General features: G+C 43.0%; 1 pseudogene; it reads right to left on the bottom strand.

Annotated features, from left to right (window-relative positions):
- Positions 1-15433, bottom strand: part of LOC109823355 — a 41616-nt pseudogene extending 26183 nt beyond the window's left edge.

Here is a 15906-nt window from a genome sequence, read left to right as displayed (position 1 = left end):
GAAATAGCCGTTAGAAGTCCAACGGATCTATTGTCGGTCGACCGAAAATTCCGTCGGTCGACCGATGGAAAAATTCGGTCGACCGATGGAAAGTTCGGTCGACCGTTATCCAGGTCGAAAACAGGAAATCAAGCAAACACTTATCCGGTCGACCGGTGCGGTCGACCGATGGAGCTTTTCGGTCGACCGGACCGGTCGACCGACCAACTCTCTGGACCATGCTGACGAAAGAACAAACGAGCGGTCGACCGGTGCGGTCGACCGAATACAGATACTTCTGAAAACTGTTTATCTGATTTTGAAACACTGTTTAAAAATATCAAATAAATTCCAAAAAATGTAAAACTTTGGGGAATGATTGTAGACATGATAATAAACATGCTACAATGACTGGTTATCAAAAAGGACTTCCCAAATGAAAAATATCATCATTTTTCAAACTAGTCCAAAACATGAAAATATGAGATACTTGAATTTTGATGTTTTGACATAAACCAACTTTTGAAACTTTGTGAAATGTTTTTGTAGACTTAGTAAAACATGTATAAACTGATATTGAAGTCTACAAACTAAGAATACGATATTTTCACAAATACAATAGAAAATGAAACCTATGAGTATGTATATGAAAATATATTTGTTTCATATCTATGTAGATAAACCAAATCACAATAATAAATATGAAACATGTAATTTCATATTTATAAACATGAAAACCAAAACTTGTGTTGTATATATATGTAACTACATATATATACAAGGAAACCAATAAATGTGTGTGTATATGATATTGAGCTTAGAGTATTAAACACACATAATATAAACCTATACTAAATTTACCCAAGTTTGATCTTGATCTTCATTGTAGCTCAACTTGGTACACATGCGGATGAAGCTTGAACTTGATCTTTAACTTGAATTGTATGTTGCTTCACTCCATAATTCCGCCAACCTCCATTTGATATGATCGTTATGGCGCAATCCATCCATCCTCCAACAACGTTGTTTGTCTACAATACATAGGAGTGCACAAACATTAGACAAACAACATTAGTAGTAAATTGTTTGTAAATCATCATCAAAACAAGAAGGCCAACAATCTCCCCCTTTTTGATGATGACAAACAATTTATAAAAAAGGATATATGCATGAAGGAAATGAATATATAAATTATAATTCACATGCATATAACCACAAAAAAGTATACTCATAATATTTCTCCCCCTTTGACAACATCAAAAAGGGGACAAAAGAATTAAGAGAGCGAAAGCTCCCCCTATCAATAAGCATAGGTGAGTATAAACAAACATAGAATAGGGAATAGCTCCCCCTATCAAAATGCCATATAAAATATATGCAATAAGGGATCATGGCAAAAATATGTGAGCAAGCATAAATGCAAAACACAACTCACATACAAAAAGATAATGAGAACATATATGAATGTCAATATAAAAAATAGTGTCTTATTAACATAGAAAAATATAAAAACCATATAAAAGAATAGATTTATGAAATCAAAAGAAGAGGAACATGAGAATCATGCAAAAAGTTTTCAAATGAAAACGAATCAACCAAAAGAAATCATAAATCAAAGTTTATGTCCAAAAACGTAAAATCAAATCATCATTGATTTAGAAATCAAGAGAGGCAACTATATCTAGCTCTTGAGCTAGTATCAACCTATATAAACATTTTAGCACCCGGTAAACAAGATTTGGGAATAAACACTCAATAAATCCGGAGGGTTATATAAGTACAAACCTCTCATCAAAATAAAACCAATAATCATGAAAACAAAATAGTTTGACCAATAAAATGAATTGTTTTCATAAAAATTTAAAATACATTTTTCAAAACCAAGAAAAAGAAAAATAAAAGTACTAATATTCTTGGCTTAAAAATTATTTTGGCACCCAAGTATTCTTGGTGCCGGTTTGTTTAGGGACATGACCCCTATCATTAAAGCTCAAAGCCCTTGGGTTATGAACCCTCTTAGGCATATGTAGTGCACTAACACGGTCAAAGCAATAATCACTCAAATGACCCTTCCGATTGCAATATGTACAATGGAAAGGAAGCATTTGCTTATGTTGACCATTAAAAGGTGCACGAGGAACATTTGCAAATAAAGATGGTCTTTTAAGATTATTTTGCAAATGAGAAATATTTTGAAACGACGTTGGTCTACTTGAAATATTTTGACATGAATCCAAGCTTCAAAATTTCAGTTTCATCTTTGCATACAAGCCCCCACGAATTTCAGTCCTATTTTACAAATAAACCCCCAAAATTCGGCCATATTGCCTCTTTTGCACAAAACCCCCCAAAGCATATGCATACACAACCCCTTTGCCTACTACAAGATTAAAGATGCAATCTTTATAAAAATGAGAAGATTGTGAAGGGGAACTTACCCAAATCAAGAGGTTAGAAACCCTAATTGGAGGAGGCAAGTTTCGGCCAATGGGTGCCCACAAAAAATCCGAACTTTTCTTGAGGTTTGGAGCTCTTGAAAGAAAAAATGGTGGAGGGATAGAGGTAGAAGAAAGAGTTTGAGAGGGAAAAGAAGATGAATTCTCTTTTGAAAAGAGGGGGAAAAACAAAAGGGGAAACAAATTCAAACAAGAAGGAAAACAAAAGAGGGGGAAACAAAAGGGGAAACAAACAAAAGGAGGAAAAAGACAAAAAAAAAAAGAGAGGGGAAAGGGGGTGTCTCGGCCCCAAAACCGAGACACCCTAGGGTGTCTCGGCTTTGGCCGAGACACCCCAAGGTGTCTCGGTCTTGGCCGAGACACCCCAAGGTGTCTCGGCCAAGGGCGAGACACCCCCGGGTGTTTTAGGTCCTGTTTTGTCCCCGTACGCCCATTTCAGACCCGAATACGCCCGCTTTCGTCGGTTATTGGATGTTTTGATCAAAATCGACACCAATCAACGTTCGACGATTCAAAACCCCAAGGGTCAACGCCGGTCAACGCGTAACCCTAGGTCAACGCCAGTCAATGCGTTGCAACAAAAGTCAACGAAGAGAAGACCTCCCGACTACAGCCAGTATTGGCGTGAGAAGGAAGGCTACCCGCGGGAAATTCCACTGTAATAAAGCACAAGGGTGGAATCAGATAATCCATCTCATAAGAAGAATGATAAACTCATCCATGGAATAATTGGAGAGACGATTTTGAGTGTCCTACACCGGAAGAACGGTATGCATCATCACGTGAATAACGTGGTAACATACACCGACCTATAAGGTGTAGGACGACACAAAATCGCCCCAATATACCGGAAGACTTGAATTGGCTAAGCAAAACAAGTCTGAAACCTTACCCTCCGCGAGAGAGGTATCGGTTCTTCCTTCATGACCCGCAAAGAGGTCAATCAGGGGTGCGAGAAAAAAAAATCTGCATAAATCCTCACCCCCGAAGAATGAGGCCGCGGGGGAAGACGTCGAGGGAACCTCTTCCTCACTATGCTGTGAATGAGAACGACTCCTACGGGATCGAGATCGACGCGGAGACATTGCAAATCTGCAACGAAAAGCAGCAAGTCAGGTACAATCTAAAACATGAATACACGAAATTTAAAAGGGAAATTAAGAACTTTAATTAAAATCCTATACACAAATAGGATTTCATAATTGAAGTCTAATTAAACCTACAAATTTCGTGCACGATGATTGTCATCTGTCACGGTGAATTTTGGTGAAATACCCAAAATACCCTTAGTGTTCAAGGCCAAAATCTAGGTCAAGGACACGCGTGACCCGGGTCATGATCGTCACATTCGATCATATAACACCCCGGTACCCCACAATTTTGGTTAAAGTTTGCAAATGAGCCCTTTTGCAGAATTTAGCCAATTTTGCATAAAAATCCCTCTACAAAATCTTGGTTTGGGCTCCACATGCCTTATCAAAATTTTGATCATGAGTTCGTGGTCAAAACTCATTGGATTTCAGCCATAAGTTCACTGCCTTTTGCAAATAAGCCCCTCTAAGACATTTATGGGCTGTTTTGCAAATAAACCCCTCCAACAACTTTTGGTCCTCTTGCCTAAAATACCCCTCAAGCTTGTGGCCAAATGAACATGTAATTTAGGTCCTAAACTTCAGTCCTCTATTACATGAACACCACCCCAATTCTTTGGCCGAATTTGCAAATAAGCCCCCAAAGTTTTCAGCCCCATATTTGCACATAAAACCCTCAATAAAGTATGGTCTTTTTGCATAAGACACCCATCCAAATTGTTACCAAAAATTGTTACCAAAGGGGAATGAAATCCAAGCCTCAAAATTTCAGTCCCATTTTGCAAATAAACCCCCACGAATTTTGCAAATAAGAGGGAAAACCAAAAATGGAAAAAGACAAGAAGCACATGGGGGGGGACCACGGCCTTGCCAAAGACACCCCTAGGGGTGTCTCGGCAAAACCGAGACACCCCAAGGGTGTCTCGGTTTCGTTAAGACACCCCGAGGGTGTTTTGAGTGGATTTTGACCCCCCGAACTTTTCTAAACCCCGAATCACGCCGATTCTTCGCCGATTGTTGAATATGTTAATGAATCCACACAAATCAACATTCGACAATGAGAAACCCTAGGGTCAACGCCGGTCAACGCGTAACCCTAGGTCAACGCCAGTCAACGTTTGACGATTCGAAACCCTAGGGGTCAACGCCGGTCAACGCGTAACCCTAGGTCAACGCCAGTCAACGCGTTGCAACCAAAGTCAACGTTTGACGATTCGAAACCCTAAGGGTCAACGCCGGTCAACACGTAACCCTAGGTCAACGCCAGTCAACGCGTTGCGACAAAAGTCAACGTTCGAGGATTCAAAATCCACACCAATCAACGTTTGACGATCTGAAACCCTAAGGGTCAACGCCGGTCAACGCATAACCCTAGGTCAACGCCAGTCAACGCGTTGCAACAAAAGTCAACGTTTGACGATTCAAAACCCTAAGGTAGACGCCGGTCAACGCGTAACCCTAGGTCAACCCCACTCAACGGGTTGCGAGCAAAGTCAACCTTTGACGAATCAAAACCCTAGGGTCCACGCCGGTCAACGCGTAACCCTAGGTCAACGCCAGTCAAGGCGTTGCAACAAAAGTCAACGTTTGACGATTCAAAACCCTAAGGGTCCACGCCGGTCAACGCGTAGGTCAACACCAGTCAATGCATTGCAACAAAAGTCAACGTTTGACGATTCAAAACCCTAAGGGTCAACGCCGGTCAACGCGTAACCCTAGGTCAACGCCAGTCAACGCGTTGCGACAAAAGTCAACGTTCGAGGATGAAAATCCACACCAATCAACGTTCGACGATCCAAAACCCTAAGGGTCAATGTCGGTCAACGCGTACCCTAGGTCAACGCCGGTCAACGCATTGCGACAAAAAGTCAGCACACAGTAGTCCGAAACCCTAAGCCAGCACAATGTGGCAGAGGTAGTTCAAAGTCAACTCGATGACACAAGCCAAGCTCAATCCATCAGCTGCAAACTCGAGACTCCGACGACGGCCAGACGATAAACGCAGCGCCGGAAGAACCTCGGCTATTCGTCAAAGCATCGAATAGACCGAAAATCGAAGGAGCCAAGAGTTGAAGCTAACCACAGGTCCTGACGCCGACTGAAGGCTAGACCAATCACATCCAAAGTATTCCAGCCTCTTCTATAAAAGAAACGAGTCAGGAACACTTTGGAGGGGGTATCTGTAGGCATCGAAAATTGCCTATAGGTCTCCACGAACGGTTCAGTGTTAAAGAGCGACGATGAACATCACTATCCGATCCATAGGAGCCCAATTGACGTCGATGAATGACTGAAGTGAATCGACGAGCTACGTGAGCTGATAGGATTTCGGAACAACGAAAACCCGGGCCAATCGGGAACCCGGCGATGTTCACCCCTAGGGGTGTCTCGAAATTTCCGAGACACCCTAGGGGTGTCTCGGAATTTCCGAGACACCCTAGGGGTGTCTCGGATTTCTAGAGACACCCTAGGGTGTCTAGGCACCCTAGGGGCTCCCCCTAGCCTATAAATAGCCCCCCTTACCTCATTTGGAAAGAGCGGGATTTTTGGAGAGCCTTGGCGAAGCCCTGCTGCAGCAAAGAGTGGTCGAGCGCTTCAACCAAGGAGGAGAGATCTACATCAGTCTTCATCACCCATTCCCCGTCTGATCCTTAGTATTAGCCCTTGGCGTTAATACTAAGAAGAGCTCATATCTCGCTTTAGCTGAGATAGACGCTTATAGCTTCTAGATCTCACGCGGATCGACGAAGCTCTGTCCGATATTTCTGGATCAGAAGTTTCTAGATCTCACGCGGATCGACGAAGCTCTGTCCGATTTATCCGGACCAGATCTGATTGCCCCGGTGGTCCACGGATATTGACGTCCGCGTCACAGGCCAAAGACCCACGCAAAGCGAGACCGCACCAAAACGGGATCTCGTGTTTATTTTCGAAAAGTTGTAATTTTTATTTCTTTGTTATTTGAATTTCATTTGTAACGATCAAAGTTTAATGGAATCAATGATGAACGCAACTTTTTCCGAAAACACCAACTTGCTAAAACATATGTAAATAGCATGTTTAGGGTGCAAGCTACAAGCACATTCTGTGTAACAACTTTACGGCCTCGAAATCATGCAACAAGATTAATCGGTTGCATTGCGTCAACATGAGTCTCATCTATCATACCAATACAATCCTATAATATGTGTACCACACATTACTAAGTTAACATTTGTTTTCATTAAATTTACATATAACTGTGCTTAAATTGTAGATATACCTTGAAATAAGGGTAGTACAACGGGTTGTTAAGGATCTCTTGGGGAACGTCATTAGGGGCTTGTCTCATGTAGCATCCACGTTGGCAAATAATTGCTTCTAATACCTTATTGAAATATCTACTGACTATCTCCATTGATCTTATAAAATAAGACCTCACAATGCAGTTTTTAGATTTATAATCCAAAATGTTCAATGTCGTAATAAGTTGCTCTTATATTGTTACATTTCTTGAGTCTTTTAGCATCCTATTATTCCTCATTATAGTTGCTAGTTTCACAAAAGCACCACTCCGCATTCTAATGTAGTTTACACAACTATCACTAAAACTATTATATATACGCTTTATGAGTTCAATTCTAGTTCTCTCTTGTTTTATTTTTTCATCACTTGGACTCCAACGAATTGATTTACGTCTAGGTTGCATTCTCCTCATGAATGTAAATATTATAACAAAAACAGATAATGCAACCCCTTAAACCATGTTAACAACACTTTGTTCATCCATACAATCCCTATCACCGTCCATCTATGAAACAAATATCAAATTGAAATAATTAATATGGCTAGCATGCATCCATGAAAGTAATGGTAATGAAGTAAAGTGTGAATGAATAACATATGAATTAGAAAGAACATATGAATTACTTGAGGGGGACATCGGTATAATCAATGAATGGAAGTTTCAAAAAAGTTGAGTAACATATCGACAATATAAAAAGACTCACAGATACCAACATATAGCAAAGAATATTAATCATCAAATAGTTGGATACTGATGTGTCACTGAAAAATAGTTGGATATTGATGTGAAGCTGACCAAGCATCCCTAAATGAAATTCCCAAATAAATCCAAAACACTTGGTAAAATACTAAAGCTTCTTAGTAGAATACACTGGAATTTTGGATAAAGACTTTGCTAGTCTACTATTACCCGAGAGAAAAAAATCACATAATAAGATTCTGGAGTAATCTAGAAGAATTGAAAATATAGAGACTTAATCATATCTTAACACACGATAATACAACCATCAATAAGAAATTAATGGAAGAATTGAATTAATACTACCAAGACCAGCAATTAGGATAAAAACTTTGTTATTGGTTATTGCAAAGTTCTATCGGGAGCAAAACAAACTAATGTTTGCTAACATGTTGTAAAATAAAATGATTAAGGTGAGATGTAACAAGGAGGATGGTGATGGCAAAAGGCTCTCAATTCATGGGATAACACAAATCGAGCAATGGAAATATGACATGATAACTTGGGTGATGGCAACCCTTAGGTAAACATTTTGTTAAACAACTCATAAATGTAGAAAAGAGGTTTACCCTCAAAGAACAATTATTCCCAATACATTTAGAAGGGGGAAAACCGCAAGATCAAAGACCTATTTACCTTAAAAAAATCAAAAATAGCACAAATAATACCTGAAATTGCCAAATTTGCACAAATCAAGCAACAATCATAGTGATTCCCTAGGAAAATCGTTGCTTTTTTTTTTGAGATCCAGCAAAAATCGGAAGAAATCAGCAACCCTACTGAGATCTAAGGCAGGCTAAAGGGGTAAATCACAAGCATAAAAAACTAAGGTGTGAAGATAGAAATAGCGGGAAATGGTGGTAACCAGAGCGAACAATCTGATTTCCCCCAAATTTTTGTAGATCTGACAAAGGACACAAGTGATGGAGTTTACATCCATTTTTGCTCGATTTGAAAAGAAATCGGGGGAAGAGAATCGGCTTAGGTGGAGCTCTTTTCTGCCACTTCAAACCCTAGCCCCCTCCGTGAACCAACCACAAATAAAGAAACAATGGGAAACAAAAAGTCCTATGTGGACACTGTGTCAGGAGAAGAAAAGGATTTTTGGGGGGTCTTTTAAGCGAACCAAATGGCCTCTTAACACTACGTTTAAGTGGGGTGTAACGAGGGATGCGAAGGTAAGGTGAAAGTTAACATCGGCAATTTATCGCCTTGTTCCGGAAGCGTTTAACAAAGTAGGCGACTATTTCTTCGTCTTTTTGCTTCTCATCGAAGAGTGTCCTGATGGATACCTCGGCGTCATCATCAAAGAAGTTGCCGAGGAATTAGGTCTCTAAATCGTCCCAGCTGTTGATGCTTCCAGGCTTGAGACGACGGTACCAATCGAAGGCAGGCCCGCGAAGGGTGCTAACGAATGACCAAACCATCAATGCTTCATTATCGGATATCATGCCCAAGTGGAACTTGAAGTAGATTAGATGTTGAGTGTGCGAGCTCTCCCCGTCGAATGGCGTGAAGTTGATCAGGTTGAACTTTGCCAGATACGGGATCGAATCCCATTCTCTCGGGTATGGACACGGCATGCCGGTCTCCTTTACCTCTCGAGTAGGCATTAGAGCGTTAATTTTGCTCTCGAGGTCTTTCATCTTCTCGTCCTCGTCTGTATCATGTTTTGGACGATTTCCGAGAGGAACAATGTGGTCACCCTCGGTATTATTATCTTTGGCGGGACCACCCCTAGCATTGTTATCTGTAGGAGGTGCATTTGAACCACCCCCAGTATTTTTGGGGGGTGCGTCGGCCATGATGATTTTGTCCATTTCTGGATCGCTGTCAACTGCGGCGTTCTGGGTACGGCGGCTGGATTCACCAAGTTGATTGGATAGAGCATGCATCTATCGGTCATGCTCTTCCTTCATCTGTATCATGGCTATTTCCAATTCGAACTTGAAGTTCTCTTTTTGCTTAGCCAAAGCATCCTCAATGATCTTAGTCATTTGTTCAGCATTGATCATGAATGCCTCACGAGATTGTCCTATACTGGACACCGTATTGTTAGAAGCGATGGCAAAGTTCGCATCTGATGCTTCATCATCTGAGGATAATCCGCTATTCATCCTCTGATAATCCCTCCGCATAGTAGTCCCTGTGCGTAACCGAGTTATATGTTGGGATACGTCCGAAAAATGACGAGAATTGAAACTTTGTGTTGACTTCCCTTTATCAGCCATATTGATAGTGACCTCTGGGAGTTCGTCGTCTTGCGCAGCTGATCTTTTTCTACGGAAAGGCCTTGACTTGGTTTCCGATGCTTCATAAGAAAGCCTTTGGAATACCGAGACCCTCTGTGGAGTGGTCTAAGGGCAGCTACACGCTGATAATACTACCTTGATAATTTTGGTACACGGACAGTGAGAGTCCGCTTCCCGGGTACCTCTCTTTCAAGATTTATTCGTACCCCCAGCCGGATAATACAACTCATCGACGTTGCGGTCAGAGCAACCTATCGGCTTTTTACATGAATTCTTAGGTATAACGCGTTCGTTTGTCTGACGCGTTTTCTTCTCAGTAAACAACCCTTTGTTGGTGTTTGCAGGAGTCACACGTTTAGAATCACACTTTTCTAAGGGTGAAACCTTAACGGGCTCCTGGCCTTCTGTACGCACCCCTAAGCGGGCCATTATAAGAATCAACTTGTTAGGAGGTCATGTACGACCCCCAGTCTGGATGTTTGCTCGGGGCTCCTTCAACGGTCCCAAGCGTTCCTTAACAGGTGCTTTGTCTCGATCTTCGGGTAGAGAACTGAGGCGATCCTTCAATGGAATTCTATATTTGGAGAGATCCACGCTGTCATAGGGCTTCACCGGAGGTGCGGGAGCAATAGGAGCGGGATCTGGAGTTGACGAAGGCCGGAGAGCAGCCTCGGATGCTTTTGCCTCAGACGCTGATTCGGCCTTTGGCATCTAAACATGCTTAGATCTTGGTGGCTTTTTGACCACCTTTTCCTTTTGCAACTCTTGTGCCTTCTGTACAAGGATCCTTGTCTGCGCTAGCAGTGCGCGGCGCTTCTGGATACGCTCGGCAAGAGTTGAACATGTCTTTTTGACACGAACCCATTCATAGGTTGCTGGTTTGGAGGAGGAGGCGTTTGCTTACTGCTGGAACACTTGGCGCCTTCTGAGATTTAGATCCGCATCATAGCAGATCCCGTCAACAGGCTCCAAATTCTTGGCAAATTGGCGCGTGAGATGTTGATGGCACCTTTGACGAGCCCTCTTCGTCAGCACTGGTGCACTTTCAACGGGCAACTCCTTGACTTTCGAGGAGTTGTCACGAACGTTGGATCCGGTTTCTTTGAAGGCCGGAGAGGGGTCTTTCACTGCATTCGAGTACAGATCATCAGCCCTGGTCTTCGGATCTGAAGGCACGTTTTTCACGGCAGTGGTTTTCCCGCATTTGCAAGAAGAAGATCTGGAGGAGAAGGAGGAAATATATTCCTTGAATTTCTGCTGGTTGAATTCGTATTCGACCTCTTCGAACACCAGGATCTTGATCATCGGTTATGTCACGACAGTCTCGACAGCGAGGCTGTTGGCTCCCACTGTGGTCGCCAGCTTGTTTGGGTAGAAAATTATATTCTTCATTGTATAACTCATTACAACTTTGATCGTTACAACAAGTTCAAAAAAATGGTCTTTTTATAAGACCTTTACACAATGAAAATAAAAAAAATTACAACTCTCGTCAAACAGCGCAACAGGTATTTATCGCCAGCTGCTTGCCTAGGATCTTGGCATGTAACGGGGACATTAATAACCGTCGACCACCAAATGATCAGATCAAATCCAGATCTTCGTTGATTCATGAAGAAATCAAAAAACCAAAGCAGTTATCTCGTCAACAGCGAGATAACTACTCTTCTTGAGATCACCGGAACGGGGCGATCTCAAGTAAGGAACCGGGATGCAGATCTGACGAGCTCCTCTTTTTTATGCTGACGAACTCGATCCGATCTCTCCTTCCCCTCTCTGAAATTCATGGCTCTTCAGTCTTCAATTCGGCAGGGCTTCGCCAACGCTCGAGAATTCCAGATCTGAAAAAATGAAGACCCTGGGGCTGTATTTACAGGCTTCAGGACCCCTGCTTTCGGATAAGAATGATCGATTCCCTCTTATCCTCAGTTACAACCACTTAACCATGTTCTTAGATAGATTCAGATCAGTTGGGACAAATCCAGGCTGTTAAGGATCGAAAAACAGCTTCAAACTGCCCAAAACCAGATTTTCGGGTCTGCGGACACCTGTGGGTGTCTCGGCCATGCTTGGGCCGAGACACTCCTTGGTGTCTTGGCCAAGATTTGGCCGAGACACCTATGGGTGTCTCGACCAAGCCTTGGCCGAGACACCCATTGTTGTCTTGCCAAGGTTTGGCTTGGAGAGTTTTGTCCGTTTTGTCCGTTTCCGCTGTATTTTTGTCATCCGAACTCGGAATCACGCGATTCAAGATGAGTTGGAAAGATAATGAGTAGATCTATAAGATCCCATGGTTGAATCACATGTGGAATAAATAGGATACGAGGGGATTTTCGCCTTTCGTAAGCGACGCGAGGCTCCCGATCAGTTCGTGTTTCCATTATTCTGAAGTTCCGTTGCTTCGTATGGTTTGTCAACTCATTTCGTGCGTTTGTCATCGTCATATGAGCTTACAGCGTATGGGGACCTATAGGCAATTTTTGACGCCTACAGTGGGAATGATGAAGTTGACTATCAGAGATAATCGTTAACATGATAGTTCTGTGGACCCACCATCCCATTAGAGGTGATTGGTGGGGGATTTTGTTAGAGGTGATTATTAACATGACAGTGGGAGTTTGTTGCGATTTGAGCAACACTGTGGGCTCACCATCCTATTATAGAGGATTGGTAGGCTGATTTGTTAAAGGTGTGGTGTTAACATGACAATGGGAGTGGTCCCATCGTCCTATTGGAGAGGATCGACTGGGGAAATTTAGAGGAGACTATCAGAGGTAATAGTTAACTTGACAATTTTATAAGATCCATCGTCTAATTAGATAAGACTGGTGGAGAAATGACTATTAGAGGTGGTAGTTAACTTGATAGTATTGGGAACCCACCCACCCACCCTATTGGAGAGGATTGGCGAGGGACTTTGGCTTTGGCCCAAACTGTATGAAGATTGACCCAGCTGGAGATGTGGGATGGTCCTAATTGTAGGAAGGTTTGACCGAGTGGGAGATGTAAGGAGTAGTTTAGCCTCATGCACCAGTGGGAGGATTTTACTCATTTTGGACATGATTAAATAGTCACAGCAGGAGGTTGCCGGGTTATCCTTAAGAATGTCATATGTAGTATTCTCCAGGAACTCCCCATCAATGATAGGGAATAGTTTAGCCTCATATACCGATTGGAGGTTGCCGGGTTATCCTTAAGAATATTCTCCAGGGACTTCCCGTCAAAGATAGGGAATAGTTTAGCCTCATATACTGGTTGGAGGTTGCCGGGTTATCCTTAAGAATATTCTCCATGAACTTCCCGTCAAAGATAGGGAATAGTTTAGCCTCATTTAGCTGTTAGAGGTTGGGGGAAATAGTTTATACTCGTATACCCGTTGGAGTAGGGAGAAGCAGTTTATACTCGCATACTTGTCAGAGTAAGGAGAAGTAGTTTATACTTGTATACTTGTCAGAGTAAGGAGATGCAGTTTATACTCGTATACTAGTCAGAGTAAGGAGAAGAAGTTTATACTCGTATACTTGTCGGAGTAAAGAAGGTTGGAAGAAGACTAGGGTAGTATTTCTTAAGGAATTCGCCATTGATAGGTAACAGAATCTTGTCACCATTCGGTTTGACGAGGCGATACGCTCCATTTTAATAGACTGTTTCTTTTATAAATGGACCTTCCCATTTGGGTTGGAATTTGCCTTTCTTCCTAGAGTTGAGAATCATGGGTCGTCGAACTGTGAGGACCAACTCTCCTTCTTTGAATGATCTGTTTTTGACTTTCTTGTCGAAAGTCTTGGAGATTTGGGCTTGATAGAACTCAATGTGCTGCTGAGCTTCAAGCCGCTTTTCATCTAACGCCTCTAACTCTGCGAGATGTCGTTGATGATTTTCTTCAGTCATCATCCCTATTGTGAGTGTGACGCACAGGGTAAGAATCTAAATTTTGAGTGGTAGCATGGTTTCACAACCGTATACTAATGAGTAAGGTGTGGCGTCGGTCGGTGTATGAACCGTGGTCTGATACGCCCATAAGCTCTCACCTAGCTTCTAATCCCAGTCGCGCTTGCTATTAGAGGTCCGTTTGTTGACGGATTATAAGCCATGGATGCCAGGTTCTGTATTCTGAACTTGTCACAGAACCGGATGAAGGCATGACTGGTGAACTTGTCACATCATTAGTCTTAACTTCTCTCAAGGGCACAGCTTCGGCCCATTTAGAGAAGTAGTGTGTTATCACAAGGATGAAACGATGACCTTTGGCTGATGGAGGAGATATCGGTCCGATGACATCCATCCCCCACGTTTCAAACAGACAGGAAGTTTTCGTCGGATGCAAGTCTTCGGGTGGTTTGTGCATGTAATTGGCGTGAATTTGACACGCATGGCAACTCTTGGCGTAAGCAATAGCGTCGTTGACCATTTTGGGCCAATAGTAGCTGATTCTTCGCAAGCGGTCCTGGAGCTTAGGTCCGGGTTGGTGAGCTCCACAGGTACCGTCATGTGCTTCCTGTAGGGCTTCCTGTGCTTCTGTCGTAGAGGGACATCGAAGCAGCATACCGTCGTATGACTTCCGATACAGTGCCTTCATGGTTGTGTCATAGTAGAACCTCGGGACGCATCAGCGAATAGAGTCTCGCTCCTTAACGTCTTCAGATAGGTTACCGTACAAGCTGTAGTTAATGATCGGGAAGCGCCAATCTCTTGGTTTGAGTTGGTCTGCCACCTGGCGACTTGCATTCACCTCCAGAGCATACTCCAGTTGGTAGAATTGTCGGATTGTGATATGACTTGTTGGCTTGTTCCAAGCGGCTGGGCTAGGTTAGCTACCAATGACGCCAATGCATCTGCGTGTGTGTTCTTGGAACGAAGTAAATGCTTGATGTGAAAGTTATCGAATGATTCAGCTAGCTTGCCGGTCGCTTGGTGACATGGAATTAAGTTGTCATTTTTGACTTCGTATTCCCCTGTCATCTGTCTGATGATGAGCTAAGAGTCACCATAGGCTTTGAGGTGCTTCACCCCCAACTCCTTAGCGAACTCGAGTCCAATGAGCAGTGTATTGTACTCAGCCACATTGTTGGTACATGGCTCAGTTAATGAGAAATCTCGGGGTAATATATGGTTTTGCAGAGAAACCAAGACCACCCCCACACCTACGACGATAGATCCACTTATGCCTACGCGAGATGCACCAACAAAGTACAGTCGCTAGTTTTCCTCCGGTGAGGTTGCATTGACCTCGTAGGTTTCATCCGGCATGTGCTCTAAAAGGTCAGTCTTTGACTCAAGCGGGTGACTGGCCATGAGATCGCAGATTGCTTGTCCTTTGACAGACTTCTGCGGCATGAAGTGGATGTTGTATTGAGATAGCAAGAGTGCCCATCGCGCCAGCTAGTAGTTCAAGGACCCGGGCTGTGTCATGAAGACTCAGATGGGATTCATCCGGGAAATGATATGAATGGTTTGACCGACCAAGTAGTGTCGCATTTTCTGAATTGCGAATACTAGGGCCAGACATTCCTTTTCGACCATGGGGTATCGCTGTTCGGCTCTCTGCAGGGTCCTACTCAGGTAGTAGATGCCTTGCTCATGGCCGGCATCATCATTTTGTGCTAAGAGGGCACCGAGATAATGCTCCATTGCCCGCACATAGATCAAGAAGGTTTTGCCTGAGACCGGGGCCGCCAGGACTGGTAAATTCGAGAGATAATTTTTTGATCTCTTCGAAAGCTTGTTGGCAATGCTCATCCCATATGAAGGAAACACCTTTCTTCATAAGCTTGGAGAAGGGTTGGCATTGCCTAAAAGATTTATGATGAACCTTCGGATGTAAGCTAGACATCCTTGTAGTCCTCTCAATTCCTTGAGATTCCTGGGTGGTTGGAGCTCTTGGATAGCTCGCACCTTGTCTGGTTCGATGTGGATCCCCTTCGTCGTGACGAAGAATTAGAGGAACTTGCCACTTGTCATGCCTAAGAATGACTTCGTGGGGTTCATCCTCAGTTGATGGGACCGCATAAGGTCGAACATGACTCTCAGGTCTTGAAGGTGATCATCTTTGTCGCGACTCTTCACGACTAGTTTATCTACGTAGCATTCGACTGTCTTCTGTA

This window comes from Asparagus officinalis, chromosome 9, assembly GCF_001876935.1.
Source record: "Asparagus officinalis chromosome 9, Aspof.V1, whole genome shotgun sequence".
Lineage (NCBI taxonomy): Eukaryota > Viridiplantae > Streptophyta > Magnoliopsida > Asparagales > Asparagaceae > Asparagus > Asparagus officinalis.
Note: the sequence above shows the minus strand (reverse complement) of the source record. Positions and strands in the feature narration are given on the sequence as shown.